Here is a 14,625-nt window from a genome sequence, read left to right as displayed (position 1 = left end):
TTTAGCAACTCCTCTTGTTACACCTACAATAATTCAGTGCACTTGTTGAAGAAAAACAAAATCATTTAGTTAGACAATGAAACTCTGTTATAAGAGTGGGCTACAATTCACACCAACGTGTAAGTATTTGATCAATTTATTAATTAGCATAATCTTCAATGTTGATTGATAAAAAGAAATAAAAACCTTAGATTACATGGCAATCTTCGAGTAAATTTAGTTATAAGATTACTAATGCAACAATATAATTTTGTTGGATTCTATATAATCAATCATCTTTAAAAATATATTCTAGATTATATTATGAATATATTGTTATTGTCATTAGCATGTTGGGTCTAATTTTATGCTTGTATTGGTTTTCTGTAAACACAATAGAGTGATGATTCTACTTGTATTGGTTTTCTGTTGAATTTGTATCATTTACATTTTTTGTTAGAGCTATTTATTATAGTAACTCTAATACATTCTTCTTTTTTTTTCGCACAACAGATGAAGGTGAAGATTCAAATATGTACACTATCAAACTATATTGTAAGGGTTGGTGGGTTTTTGAGCCAGTGATGAACTATGTTGATGGACAGATCGCTTATTATGATTATTGCAAGGGAGATGAAAATTCCATCATTCAAATGAGAATGTGTATGAAAAGGCTGAAAGTTGATAGGAAAGTGAAATTTTGGTTCAAGTCCGGACCTTATTTTGAGACAAATATAAGGCATTTACCAACTGATTTAGATATATATAACCTTGTCAATGAAATGCCTGACAGTAGAGAGGTGGAAATATTTGTCGAGCACACAGATAAGGACCAATGGAACTATGACGTGGTTGATTATGAGGGGAGCCCATTAAAGGACGAAGAAGGTTTGATAGATGTGAATATAATAGAGAAAAGTGATGAGAGTGATGCCACAAGTGAAGAATGTGAGTCATTTCATGACTCTGATTATTCAATGGAGGAAGATGATGTGATTTTTGATAAAAACCATCGACTCTACTGTAGAATGGGTTGGTTTCAATGGGAAAAATAAAGATAATCAAGATAAAGGAAAAATTATAGAGCTTGGAGTTGCCTCAAACATGTTGGCTATGTTTCCTAACGACACTCAAGAAGATGATTGTGCTACATCAGATGAGAAGTTAATGAGTTTACATGGAGATTCGGATGATGAAAATCTTAAAAGAACCATTGTTTTTAATCCAACTAGGGATTTGAAGGATCCAAAATTTAAGTTTGCGCTTAATATGATTTTCAGTAATAGCAAAGAATTCAAGTGGGCAGTTGAGGTACAAGCCGTGTTACAAAAAAAAGACATCAAGTTCAAAAAGAATGAAAGTACAAGATCGAGGGCAACTTGTAAGGTGTCAAATTGCAAATGGTTCATATTTGCATCAAAGGCTAATCAAGATGAACCTTTCAAGATCAAGACAATAGGCCCTGGCCATTCTTGTGGCAATCAAAGAGATAACAAGACTATCGACTCTGGTTTTTTAGCTAAGAAGTACGTAGAAGAATTTAGAATTAATCCAAGTTGGGGAGTAAAAGAATTTCAAACTCATGTGATGAGGGCTCATAATTGTACCATTACTCGAAATCAAGCTTATATGGCAAATAAGAAGGCATTAGATCTAATAACAGGGACTAAAGAAGAGCAATTTGATATGTTATGGGATTATTGTGCTGAGCTAAGGAGGAGTAATCCAGGGACTACATGTATCTTGAAGTTGGATGAAAGTCCAGAAACAATGGTCAATAGCAGAAAAAGATTTTTAAGACTCTATATATGTTATGCAGCTTGCAAACAGGGATCTTTAGCTGGATGTCGACCCATAATAGGGGTTGATGGATGTCATTTGAAAGGGCACCAAAAAGGGAGTCAGTTATTGACAGCAGTAGGCATTGATGGAAACGACAACATATATCCTATTGCATTCGCAGTAGTGGAAGGTGAACTGAAGGAAACATGGAGTTGGTTTCTTACACTTCTTGATGAAGACTTAGGAATCTCACAAAATCCTTTTGCATGGACTTTCATTTCTGATAAGCAAAAAGGTCTAATACCAGCATTTGATGAGATAATGCCAGATATTGCGCATAGATTTTGTGTGAGGCATTTACACAATAATTTCAAAACTGAAGGTTTTGGAGGACAAACAATGAAAGATATCCTATGGAAAGTTGCCAAGGCAATAACAGAACCTGAATTCTCCAAGCATATGGAAGAGATGGCAAAATTAGATTCAAAAGCCCCTGAATGGTTTATTAATAAACCTCCCATTCACTAGTCAAGGGCCTTTTTTTCTTCTTTTCCAAAATGTGATATTTTATTAACAACTTGTGTGAGTCATTCAACAGTGTACTTCTACATGCAAGAGATAAGAATATTTTGACAATGCTTGAATTAATTAGGATCTATATGATGTCCAGACTTCAAAAGAACAGAGACAAAATGATGAAGTATTGCCAACGAATCTGCCCTAAAATCATGTTATAGCTAGAGAAAAATAAGACTAAAGCTGTTGAATGTATTGCCATTAAATCTGACCAATTCCACAATCAAATTGAGGATATCTATCTTAGACTATTCTCTGTCGATCTTAAGGAGAAAACCTGCTCTTGTAGGAGATGGGATTTAACAGGAATTCCTTGTTGTCATGCTATTGCAGCTATATGGGTTAAGAAGGATGAGCCCGATATACATGTTCATGAATGCTACACAGTTGAGCAGTATATGAAAAGTTATTGTCACGACCCGGGAGCACCCCCAAGTCGTAACAAGGCGTATTCGACCCCGAAGGGGTCTTATACAAGCCACATAGTCATTCATTGCATTCAATAATGATAATAGTGCGGAATTAAAAACTTATTTACATCCAAACATTCAAGCTTCATTAAAACAACTTTAAAAACACACAGCGGAAGTCTAAGTCTCACATGGCCATCTTAGACACAATCACAAAACATAAGTAGGGACACGGCCCTTTACAATCAAAAGAAGTCTATTAGTCTATTACAAGAAACTTATCATAAAATTAGAATAGAAAAGTCTTGTCCTCGACATATGAGGACATACCACAAGATCTTGGAAGAACTTCAAGTTCCAAGCTTACTATAGAACCCGCTCACTTTCCGGAACCCACATTAGTAGAAAATAGAGAAATATGGAATTAGCACAATTAAGTACTAAGTATGATGACCATGCAAAACATGCTTTAAAAGGGACATTTTGGCTAGAAACCATGCATTATGCCACTTTTTGAAGTATCATGAACAGTTGCATAAAAGACATACAAGACAAGCATAAACATCAAGTAAGTCATAATATCACCTTTAAACAATATCAACATGAAAACCTTTACCTTGGACCTTCACCTCAAGCAACCCTTATGCTATACCTCGTGCAATGTATGGATGGCGTCCCATACCACCATCCATACTAAGGCATCACATTTAGGTCACTTAAAGTAACTTATCATTCCTTTCTTTCACTTTTGCACAATATTCATACATAAGAGGTATATTATTAATTAAGACATGACAAGGGAAAATAACTCATAATATAACTCAAGTATAACATGCATCTCATATTAAGCATTTGAGAGCCAACATTCTTTAATAACCTTATTTAGGCCACAATTGTGTCACATACATTAGGATTTAGACAAACTCACTATGACCCTCTCCAAGCCTACTCGTGCAATGTATAGGTAGCATCCCATACTATACCTACACTTTGTAGAGCCTATCAAGAAACCATAATGAAATCTCACATGATGGGAAGTAAGCATTTAACCGACATAGACCATGAGAGCTTGTCATGGAATCCGGTGTCATAAGTCCCCACACCGTAAAGAGGTGGTCTATTTGCCTAAGGAAGACCGGTATATATAGCTTAATGGATCCACTAGATACCTATGCGGGCACATAGTTTATGGGATAAGGTAGACGATCATTGAAACTCATGCCTAACCATTGGGGGAGTTTCCATTTAACCAAATTCACTCGGTGCTTAGCCTACATTCCCATAGAATAGTTCATTACCTTGACATTATCACATATGAGAGGTGTCATTGGCCTACCAACTCCAAATTACATTCATTAACACGTGAAATGGTGCTTTAAGCCTACCGTTTCAAGGTTCATTTAGGAAAGCTCATTAACTCCTCTTGAAAGGGTGCCATGGGCCTACCGGTTCAAGTCTCATCATTAACCTTCATGGAAAGGTGCCATAGGCCTACCGACTCCAAGGTTCATTACTATCATTAATGGAAGGGTGCGATAAGCCTACCGATTCCAAGGTTCATTATTATCATGAGTGGAAGGGTGCTACTAGCCTACCGATCCGAGAATTCAACAACCAATAATATAATCATTTTAAACAAGAAAATGATGCACAAGCTCTACTAATTCGAGATATACAATAAATTGGAGAATCCTTCATATTCTATCATCAACATTCATGAGTGTCAAATTGAGAAAAATCCTTTCAATAATAACACATTTACGTTCATAACATGATCACATTAGCTCCATTAAATGCCCATTCATAAAAATGTCATGTAACACTTATATTTCTCATATTATGCCTTCAAGACCATGGTCACAATACATTCCATAATTAAACACCTCCACCATAAGTGGATCAAACCAAGCAAGAACAATTTTTTTTTTTATCCATAATATGAGATTAAGCCAACTTACCATCCTCCAAAGCCATAATCAACAACACTCAAGTCCCAGCCATTTTTCTTACCACAAGAGAATTCTTCCATAACTTGCCCATAAGGCCACAATCTTCAATTATCCATATACCAACAATTCATCATAAATAGGTATAGAAAACCATATAAATCAACAATACAATCCAATCTAAACACAATTTCATCAACATTAAATCATAGGCATTAAACCCACTTCATTAGCAAATTCTAGGCTTTTAATGAAAACATGGGTTCTTGAAGAAGTTTCATATAAAAATCATCTTAAAATCATAAATAGAACTTCAATTCACCAATATAATGACTTTGAAAACATTTTACCCATGAACCCATACCTAGAATAGAAAATAGAAGTTTTGTTCTTTGAAGACTTTTGAAACCCTTTTGAATGGACTCCTTGAAGGAAAGATAATCAAGGATCAAGGGTCACCATACCTTTGTTAAGATTCCCCAAGAAAATTGATGAAGAAACCACCTTCAATCCAAGCCCTAGCTCCAAGTTCTTGACCTTCTTAAAATGGAGGATTGTAGAGAGAAAAGTATTTGAGAGGAGGTGAGTTCTTTTTAATTCTAATTGGAGTGACTTAAAATGGAAGAATTTGGTCTAGAAGGGTTTTATAATTGCTAGGAAAGGCATATAATAAAAGGGGCTCAACTTAGGAAAATAAATAAGGACCCACTTAAAAGTTTCCACTAAACCCGTCTAAGCTCGTCCTTGCTGACAGTGCTTCACTATTTTGGGCATAATTTTTTACTCCGAGATCGGAAAAGGGCAAACTCGGTGGCGTTGGAAAGAGGACTCAGATACCTTTAATTGGATAGGCAATGGTCCACCTAATTCATTTTGAGCTAAAAGATATGACCATTTAAAGTTGACCCTCACTCCTAACTTAAAACTAAAAACTGTTTTTAGGGGACTGTTTTGAGGGTCTCGGTTCTAAATGATTTCATGACCTAGCTTAAGGTCTTGCTAGCTTATAAAGGTGATTAATCAACTAGCTAATCAACCCCTTAAGCCCTTAAACAACACTCCAAACTTCAACGACAAGATCCTTACAACTTACTAGTTCAAATGACTAGTTTCCGGACGTCACTGTCATTTCTCATCATTTCATCAAGTTCTCAACTCCAAACTCACATGTGAGGCTCTAGTTTCACTAGTTCGTTTTTTTTGGGTCGTTACATTATCCCCAACTTAGGAACATTCGTCCTCGAATGACACTTTAAACACATTAAGGGAAAAACAACTCAAGACTAGCAGCCCAACAATCGTAACATGTAAACATAAATGCATAAACATAGGAGAAAACATCAACTCCACATCAAGAGGCTCGAACAAACTTCATACCAATCAAGCAAGTAGGAACTACATCCACAACTTATTGTGCATCAAAACTTCCCCTTTCTCATTTTTTTTTTTCATTGGAGAAACTTCCTCCTCCAATCACATCATGCTCACTACAAAACATTAAGCTCATTATGCAATTACTCGCAAAAGCACAATTAGGCAAATTTTTCACTAAAGCATATTTAGGCATGTTCAACATTTATCCTCATGAAGCATATAGACAACTCAACTAAATGCACATCAACATGAGGAACACATTTATGAAAACTCATTTTATCATTTAACAAGAATTCAAATAGAACATGCATAACATAAGGAGATCATGGAAACTCATTTTCACACAAGACTCCAAAACATAAAACAAGCTACTAGGAACTCTTGGTCTCAAGCTTGAGTAAGAATAGAAGGAACGAGATAATGATATCAACACTCTCAACAACCTTGCTATTCAACATACCATCCCCCACTTAGGAGAAAACCCAACTAAGGCAAACATGAAAAACAACAACATAGAAACCTCATCAAGATATTCATGACTATAAGGAACTAAAACTTACCGGCGCCTTTATTCGGATTAGCTTCTTTGTCCTTGCTAGCTTGGAGAGCATAGAAACGATCATAATTTGGAGGGATAGGAATCGTTCCATCTTTAGAAGCTTGCTTGACTTCCCTTCCTCTAGCCGTAAGAGTAGGACAATCTTTCACCTTGTGATCATTCTTCCCACAACCATAACACCCATTAGTACCGGCTAGGCACTTCCCATAGTGTCTCTTGCCACAAGTGATGCAAGTAGGTTTAGAAAATTGAGATCCACCATTTTTTTCTTGGTTAACCTTAGGAGCACTTGAAAAATCTTGGTCTTGACTCCTCTTCTTGAACCTAGATTGACCTTGCTCATCCGATCTACCCCTCTTCACACCCCTATTCATCCTCTTAAGTTTGGACTCCTCAATGGATTGAGCATACACTATGAGCCTAGAAATGTTCATGTCATTATGGAGCATTGTCGTATGACACTCTTCCTTGACTAGGTCGGATACACCGGTCACAAACCTGCTCATCTCATCCCTAGGATTTGACACCAAAGATGGAGCATACTTAGACAATTGGGTAAACCTCAAGGAGTACTCTTGCACACTCGCATTACCTTGCCTAAGGTTGATAAACTCCTCAACCTTACACTCTTTCTTCTCACGGGGAAAATACCTACCAAGGAAAGCTTCCTTAAACTCCTCCCATTCTATAGGATCCGCTTCCACCGGCCTATTAGCCTTCCATTGAGTGAACCAAATTTGGGCAACATCTTTCAATTGATAGGAGGCAAGCTCCGCCTTTTCTTTTGAAGTCACCCCCATAACACTCACTACCTTATACACTTCATCCAAAAATTCTTGGGGATCCTCTCCCACCTTAGAACCTAGAAACACCGGAGGATTCATCCTCACAAAGTCTCTCAACTTAGAAGCCATAGTACCCTCATTAGCATTCACCCTAGGCCCCATATCTCTAGTCGTTTGAGCCGCCATGGCTCGGGCCAAGATTAAGAAAGCCGACCTAATCTCTTCATTGGTCATATCCGGGGGAACCACTGGAACCTCATTCTCTTGCTCACCTATAGGAACTTGATTGCATTGCACACCTTGACCATTTTAAACAACTTGGGGAGGAACTCCCTCATCACCTAACTCCCCTTCCACTCTCCTTTGGTTAGCCCTCGTATTCATATCCTATAAACACAAGAGAAGGATTAAAAAAAAAGGACACTTATAAACCAAACTCTAAGGCACGACTTCAAGGATAATGAAAGAAGTGTAACTTCTACCGTCCTATAGCCTCTCGCTCATAGATGTGTCGCGACTCACACCGATGAACAAGACTCTACTAGACGTGGCTTGTGAGACTTTGATCCTAAAAACCATTTCCAAAATCTTCTGCTCTGATACCATGTTTGTCACGACCCGGGAGCACCCCCAAGTCGTAACAAGGCGTATTCGACCCCGAAGGGGTCTTATACAAGCCACATAGTCATTCATTGCATTCAATAATGATAATAGTGCGGAATTAAAAACTTATTTACATCCAAACATTCAAGCTTCATTAAAACAACTTTAAAAACACACAGCGGAAGTCTAAGTCTTACATGGCCATCTTAGACACAATCACAAAACATAAGTAGGGACACGGCCATTTACAATCAAAAGAAGTCTATTAGTTTATTACAAGAACCTTATCATAAAATTAGAATAGAAAAGTCTTGTCCTCGACATATGAGGACATACCACAAGATCTTGGAAGAACTTCAAGTTCCAAGCTTACTATAGAACCCGCTCACTTTCCAGAACCTACACTAGTAGAAAATAGAGAAATATGGAATTAGCACAATTAAGTACTAAATATGATGACCATGCAAAACATGTTTTAAAAGGGACATTTTGGCTAGAAACCATGCATTATGCCACTTTTTGAAGTATCATGAACAGTTGCATAAAAGACATACAAGACAAGCATAAACATCAAGTAAGTCATAATATCACCTTTAAACAATATCAACATGAAAACCTTTACCTTGGACCTTCACCTCAAGCAACCCTTATGCTATACCTAGTGCAATGTATGGATGACGTCTCATACCACCATCCATACTAAGGCATCACATTTAGGTCACTTAAAGTAACTTATCATTTCTTTCTTTCATCTTTGCACAATATTCATACATAAGAGGTATATTATTAATTAAGACATGACAAGGAAAAATAACTCATAATATAACCCAAGTATAACATGCATCTCATATTAAGCATTTGAGAGCCAACATTCTTTAATAACCTTATTTAGGCCACAATTGTGTCACATACATTAGGATTTAGAGAAACTCACTATGACCCTCTCCAAGCCTACTCGTGCAATGTATAGGTAGCATCCCATACTATACCTACACTTTATAGAGCCTATCAAGAAACCATAATGAAATCTCACATGATGGGAAGTAAGCATTTAACTGACATAGACCATGAGAGCTTGTCATGGAATCCGGTGTCATAAGTCCCCACAGCGTAAAGAGGTGGTCTACTTGCCTAAGGAAGACCGGTATATATAGCTTAATGGATCCACTAGCTACCTATGCGGGCACATAGTTTATGGGATAAGGTAGACGATCATTGAAACTCATGCCTAACCATTGGGGGAGTTTCCATTTAACCAAATTCACTCGGTGCTTAGCCTACATTCCCATAGAATAGTTCATTACCTTGACATTATCACATATGAGAGGTGTCATTGGCCTACCAACTCCAAATTACATTCATTAACACGTGAAAGAGTGTTTTAAGCCTACCGTTTCAAGGTTCATTTAGGAAAGCTCATTAACTCCTCTTGAAAGGGTGCCATGGGCCTACCGGTTCAAGTCTCATCATTAGCCTTCATGGAAAGGTGTCATAGGCCTACCGACTCCAAGGTTCATTACTATCATTAATGGAAGGGTGCGATAAGCCTACCGATTCCAAGGTTCATTATTATCATGAGTGGAAGGGTGCTACTAGCCTACCGATCCGAGAATTCAACAACCAATAATATAATCATTTTAAACAAGAAAATGATGCACAAGCTCTACCAATTCGAGATATACAATAAATTGGAGAATCCTTCATATTCTATCATCAACATTCATGAGTGTCAAATTGAGAAAAATCCTTTCAATAATAACACATTTACGTTCATAACATGATCACATTAGCTCCATTAAATGCCCATTCATAAAAATGTCATGTAACACTTATATTTCTCATATTATGCCTTCAAGACCATGGTCACAATACATTCCATAATTAAACACCTCCACCATAAGTGGATCAAACCAAGCAAGAACAATTTTTTTTTTATCCATAATATGAGATTAAGCCAACTTACCATCCTCCAAAGCCATAATCAACAACACTCAAGTCCCAGCCATTTTTCTTACCACAAGAGAATTCTTCCATAACTTGCCCATAAGGCCACAATCCTCAATTATCCATATACCAACAATTCATCATAAATAGGTATAGAAAACCATATAAATCAACAATACAATCCAATCTAAACACAATTTCATCAACATTAAATCATAGGCATTAAACCCACTTCATTAGCAAATTATAGGCTTTTAATGAAAACATGGGTTCTTGAAGAAGTTTCATATAAAAATCATCTTAAAATCATAAATAGAACTTCAATTCACCAATATAATGACTTTGAAAACATTTTACCCATGAACCCATACCTAGAATAGAAAATAGAAGTTTTGTTCTTTGAAGACTTTTGAAATCCTTTTGAATGGACTCCTTGAAGGAAAGATAATCAAGGATCAAGGGTCACCATACCTTTGTTAAGATTCCCCAAGAAAATTGATGAAGAAACCACCTTCAATCCAAGCCCTAGCTCCAAGTTCTTGACCTTCTTAAAATGGAGGATTGTAGAGAGAAAAGTATTTGAGAGGAGGTGAGTTCTTTTTAATTCTAATTGGAGTGACTTAAAATGGAAGAATTTGGTCTAGAAGGGTTTTATAATTGCTAGGAAAGGCATATAATAAAAGGGGCTCAACTTAGGAAAATAAATAAGGACCCACTTAAAAGTTTCCACTAAACCCGTCTAAGCTCGTCCTTGCTGACAGTGCTTCACTATTTTGGGCATAACTTTTTACTCCGAGATCGGAAAAGGGCAAACTCGGTGGCGTTGGAAAGAGGACTCAGATACCTTTAATTGGATAGGCAATGGTCCACCTAATTCATTTTGAGCTAAAAGATATGACCATTTAAAGTTGACCCTCACTCCTAACTTAAAACTAAAAACTGTTTTTAGGGGACTGTTTTGAGGGTCTCGGTTCTAAATGATTTCATGACCTAGCTTAAGGTCTTGCTAGCTTATAAAGGTGATTAATCAACTAGCTAATCAACCCCTTAAGCCCTTAAACAACACTCCAAACTTCAACGACAAGACCCTTACAACTTACTAGTTCAAACGACTAGTTTCCGGACGTCACTGTCATTTCTCATCATTTCATCAAGTTCTCAACTCCAAACTCACATGTAAGGCTCTAGTTTCACTAGTTCGTTTTTTTTGGGTCGTTACAGTTATAGTCCATCCATCTTGCCAATTGCTAGCACTGAGCAATGGCCTAAGACAGGGATTGAACCACCTCTGCCACCCATATACAAAGCACAACCAGGCAGACCAAGAAAACTAAGGAAGAGAGGAATTGATGAGACAACTCAAAAAGAATCAGATTCTAGAAAGCATACCTTGTTAAAAACATCAAGAAAAGGCAGAAAAAAGAAGTGTGGATCATGTGGAAAATTAGGGCACAATAGCAGAAAGTGCCCTATTCTTATGGGAAGTAACCACTCTGAAGTTCAACAACAACCAGTCCATCAACAAGTCAAAAAAGAAGGCCCTTCTACACTTAGTAATGCAGCAACAGAAGTAAGTAATCAAATAAGTTGATTCACTTCACAAGGATAATAACATTAAATATATTTTCTTATTGTAGGTTTCAAACACCATTATTGAGAGTGTGATATCAATGCAGCCCAGCTCCTCATTTGTTACTGAACAAATTGTAATTACCTTTTCTTGTTCTCAACATATGTTATTTGTATCAAATCTTAAAAGCTAACTTATTTTCTTTGTATATTGTAGGTCAATCAACTTAACAAACAACCAAGGGTATCACAAGATCAATTGAGGAGTTCTGCATTTGTTTTAGAAGAAACCGGTGACCATTCCACAGAAGGTACAAGACCACTTTTCATCGAGAGAATGGGAAAACAATATGTCCCACCATCAAGATTACAAGAAGCACTTTCTCAAAGTAGCAAGAGATTGAGAGGTAACCCACGAGCCAAAAAGAAAAATGTTCCTTGAACAAAGAAGTTACAAAAAATTGATGACAATATGTACTTGAATTTAGAGCTAGTTCTTTCTCTGTGACTTTAAAGTTAATCATGCTCATGGCTGATTGAGTTTTTCCTTTTAAAACTGTATGCAACTTAAATATTTATCTTTACATTGTCAGTCTTCATAACAGTTCCCAAATATGTCGCAGGCAAGGAAAAAGTTTGGATTTCACGAGAACCAAATCTCCAAAACACAAGAGAATCAATTCATTTAATTCTCATGAGAATTTGAAGTTACTAATTTAGAAACTTTGGATCAGCTTTAAGTTAAAAAATAATCAGTTTACTGAGTTGCTTTAGCCTATCAATTTAATTTCAAAGAGCACCAAAATCATATAATTTTATGTCTAATTAGAACTTTATTTCCTTGATATAAATCTCAATTAACAATTCAAAAAACTAAGTGCATTTCACAGGTAATCTCGATTGATTCTCAACGTATACCTAAATTGAATACTCACTACCAGATTAGTATAGTATCTGAGATGCTGAAAAAAATTAAGAGAAGAGAGAGGATTATTACCACTAATACAAAGCGTCCTTCAATTACGAGAGCAGGCTTGTGGAGATCTCTATAAAATGTTCATGTAGAGAGATGTAACCACCTTATCTCTGTTGCAATTCTTTCTAAAAGTTATTACAAACACTCACCAAACCTGAAAACAACAACGCAATTAGCTTGAAATAGTCAACGCCTAATCCAGGATATGATTAGAGGAAAAAAGCAAGTGAAAGATGTGTAATAAAAAAGTAGACATATAGTTATCGTGTGCATTGATAATCAACTCACAAACTGCTCCTTTGTTTTCCCTCAAGAGGTCCAAAATAGGATCAGTAATGCTATTGTTCAAGATTACCTTAGTCCCTCAGACTTCATCACGTGGTCCTTTAACCCCAATGGTATCTTCTCAACCTAATCAGCCTATACAATCATCCTACACAAATTTAGGGAAGGCAACAAAGTGGCTCACATACTAGAGATGGAAGGATTTAAAAGAGCCACACTACATGAAGTAAAGTTTTTGCAGCTCTCTCCAACGTGGACTGAAGAAGCCCTTTTACAAGATAAAGAAGGAGGAGTTATTAGTAGAAAGTCTAATCTAGCAGTTTGTAATTACCTAGCCAAACTGGGCAATTTTAGTATCTTAAGGACAAATGTACTAACTAGTAGTTTTTTAGCTAATGTAGAAGTTAATAGAGATGCTGTTACTATAGGACATCCAGTTCCTGGATTAGTCCCTAACCATAATGTAAGGGCTACCTAATTATGTTTAAATAAAGATCCCTTTTAAACCAAAAAAAAATCAACTCATAAACTTGTTGCTAAACATTTGTTGTATCACGCATCTTCATGATAATTTACTTGATCTTGGGTATTGAAATACAGAGGTGAGAAAAAGAGGGAAAACAAATGGCCGGTCTATCAGCAATAACATAGATATAATGCACCAAATTCTTAATAAAATTCCATGAGGCATTCCTTACGCTTAAACGGTGAACACCAATATTGCCAACAAAATTAAGCCCAACATGATCAGATACTTGAATATAATGTTAGGAAGAAGCAACCAAAAAAGTTATGTCAATCAAGAATAAGAACCAAAATTGCACTTCATGTGACATTGATACAATCCATAACAAGAAACCCAACAATTGATTAAGTTAACGTTTACCTTCATCACATTATTTGGGCATATATACTCAAACAATAGGTGCATGTTAACTGGATTAACCCCATTTCAACTAAGCTTTTGGCGAAGATGCAGCCTTCCATGACGAAGTACAATCATGCCTCTCTAATATGGAGGGAAGGGGCACGATCTCTTTCAAGACTTACTCTCCAAAAGAAGGCTCAGTGTACAGGATAGTGATTCCGTCCATGTCCATTTCAATGTAGCATGAGAGAGTATTCTTAGGGGCGCACCGATAATTGAAAAATAAAATAAAATACGAAAGAATTCTAAACGACTCTATCGGCCAAAACTGCCATATCATTTATCAAGGCTAACACAACTTTCATTTGATACCATTTTTGCATATAAGATTCGGGAAGCTTGTAATAGCAAAGAACATGTTTGGGTGTGTTACCCAAGGGCCTATCGACTCCAAGTGAGTTCATCTCTGCATCTCGTCACTTTAATGAGTTGGTATTACTACACATTTTCACAATAAACATATTCTTGGATGTACCTTCATATTTCACTGCCAAATAACAATTTAGTTTTTTCAAGGCCCACCTTTCTCTCAATACGCCAAGTCTAATTTTGCTCTTAATTACATGAGTAACTAAGGAGAAACATAGTATAGGTTGAGGTTTATGACTAGCTATGTATACAACATACAGGTCTTGCCATCTTGGTCGACAAACATGATTGTAGGAGATTCTAATTGACATTTTTGAAGAGACAAAGAGCAATTTAGGTTGTCACTTGTTTAACTTCTTTCAGCTCCAACAACAATTCAAAATTATAAAGAAGACTATGATTAATTCATAGATTTCACAATTCATATTGCAGAAAATGATTAATTCTAAAGTTGAAAAGCCAATACTAATTGTTACTGCAATTTTACCCACCTTAATCTTGAGCTCATAATTTTTTTGTAAGAAAAAGTTTCAGATATCA

The 14,625-nt window shown here is 36.3% G+C and overlaps 1 pseudogene; it reads left to right on the top strand.

Moving 5' to 3' along the window:
- The first annotated feature begins 563 nt into the window (after positions 1 to 563).
- LOC125840594 (uncharacterized) lies at positions 564 to 12,009 on the top strand (annotated as a pseudogene).
- The last annotated feature ends 2,616 nt before the right edge of the window (positions 12,010 to 14,625 follow it).

Source organism: Solanum verrucosum, unplaced genomic scaffold, assembly GCF_900185275.1.
Source record: "Solanum verrucosum unplaced genomic scaffold, falcon-dt-bn FXZP01000188.1, whole genome shotgun sequence".
Lineage (NCBI taxonomy): Eukaryota > Viridiplantae > Streptophyta > Magnoliopsida > Solanales > Solanaceae > Solanum > Solanum verrucosum.
Note: the sequence above shows the minus strand (reverse complement) of the source record. Positions and strands in the feature narration are given on the sequence as shown.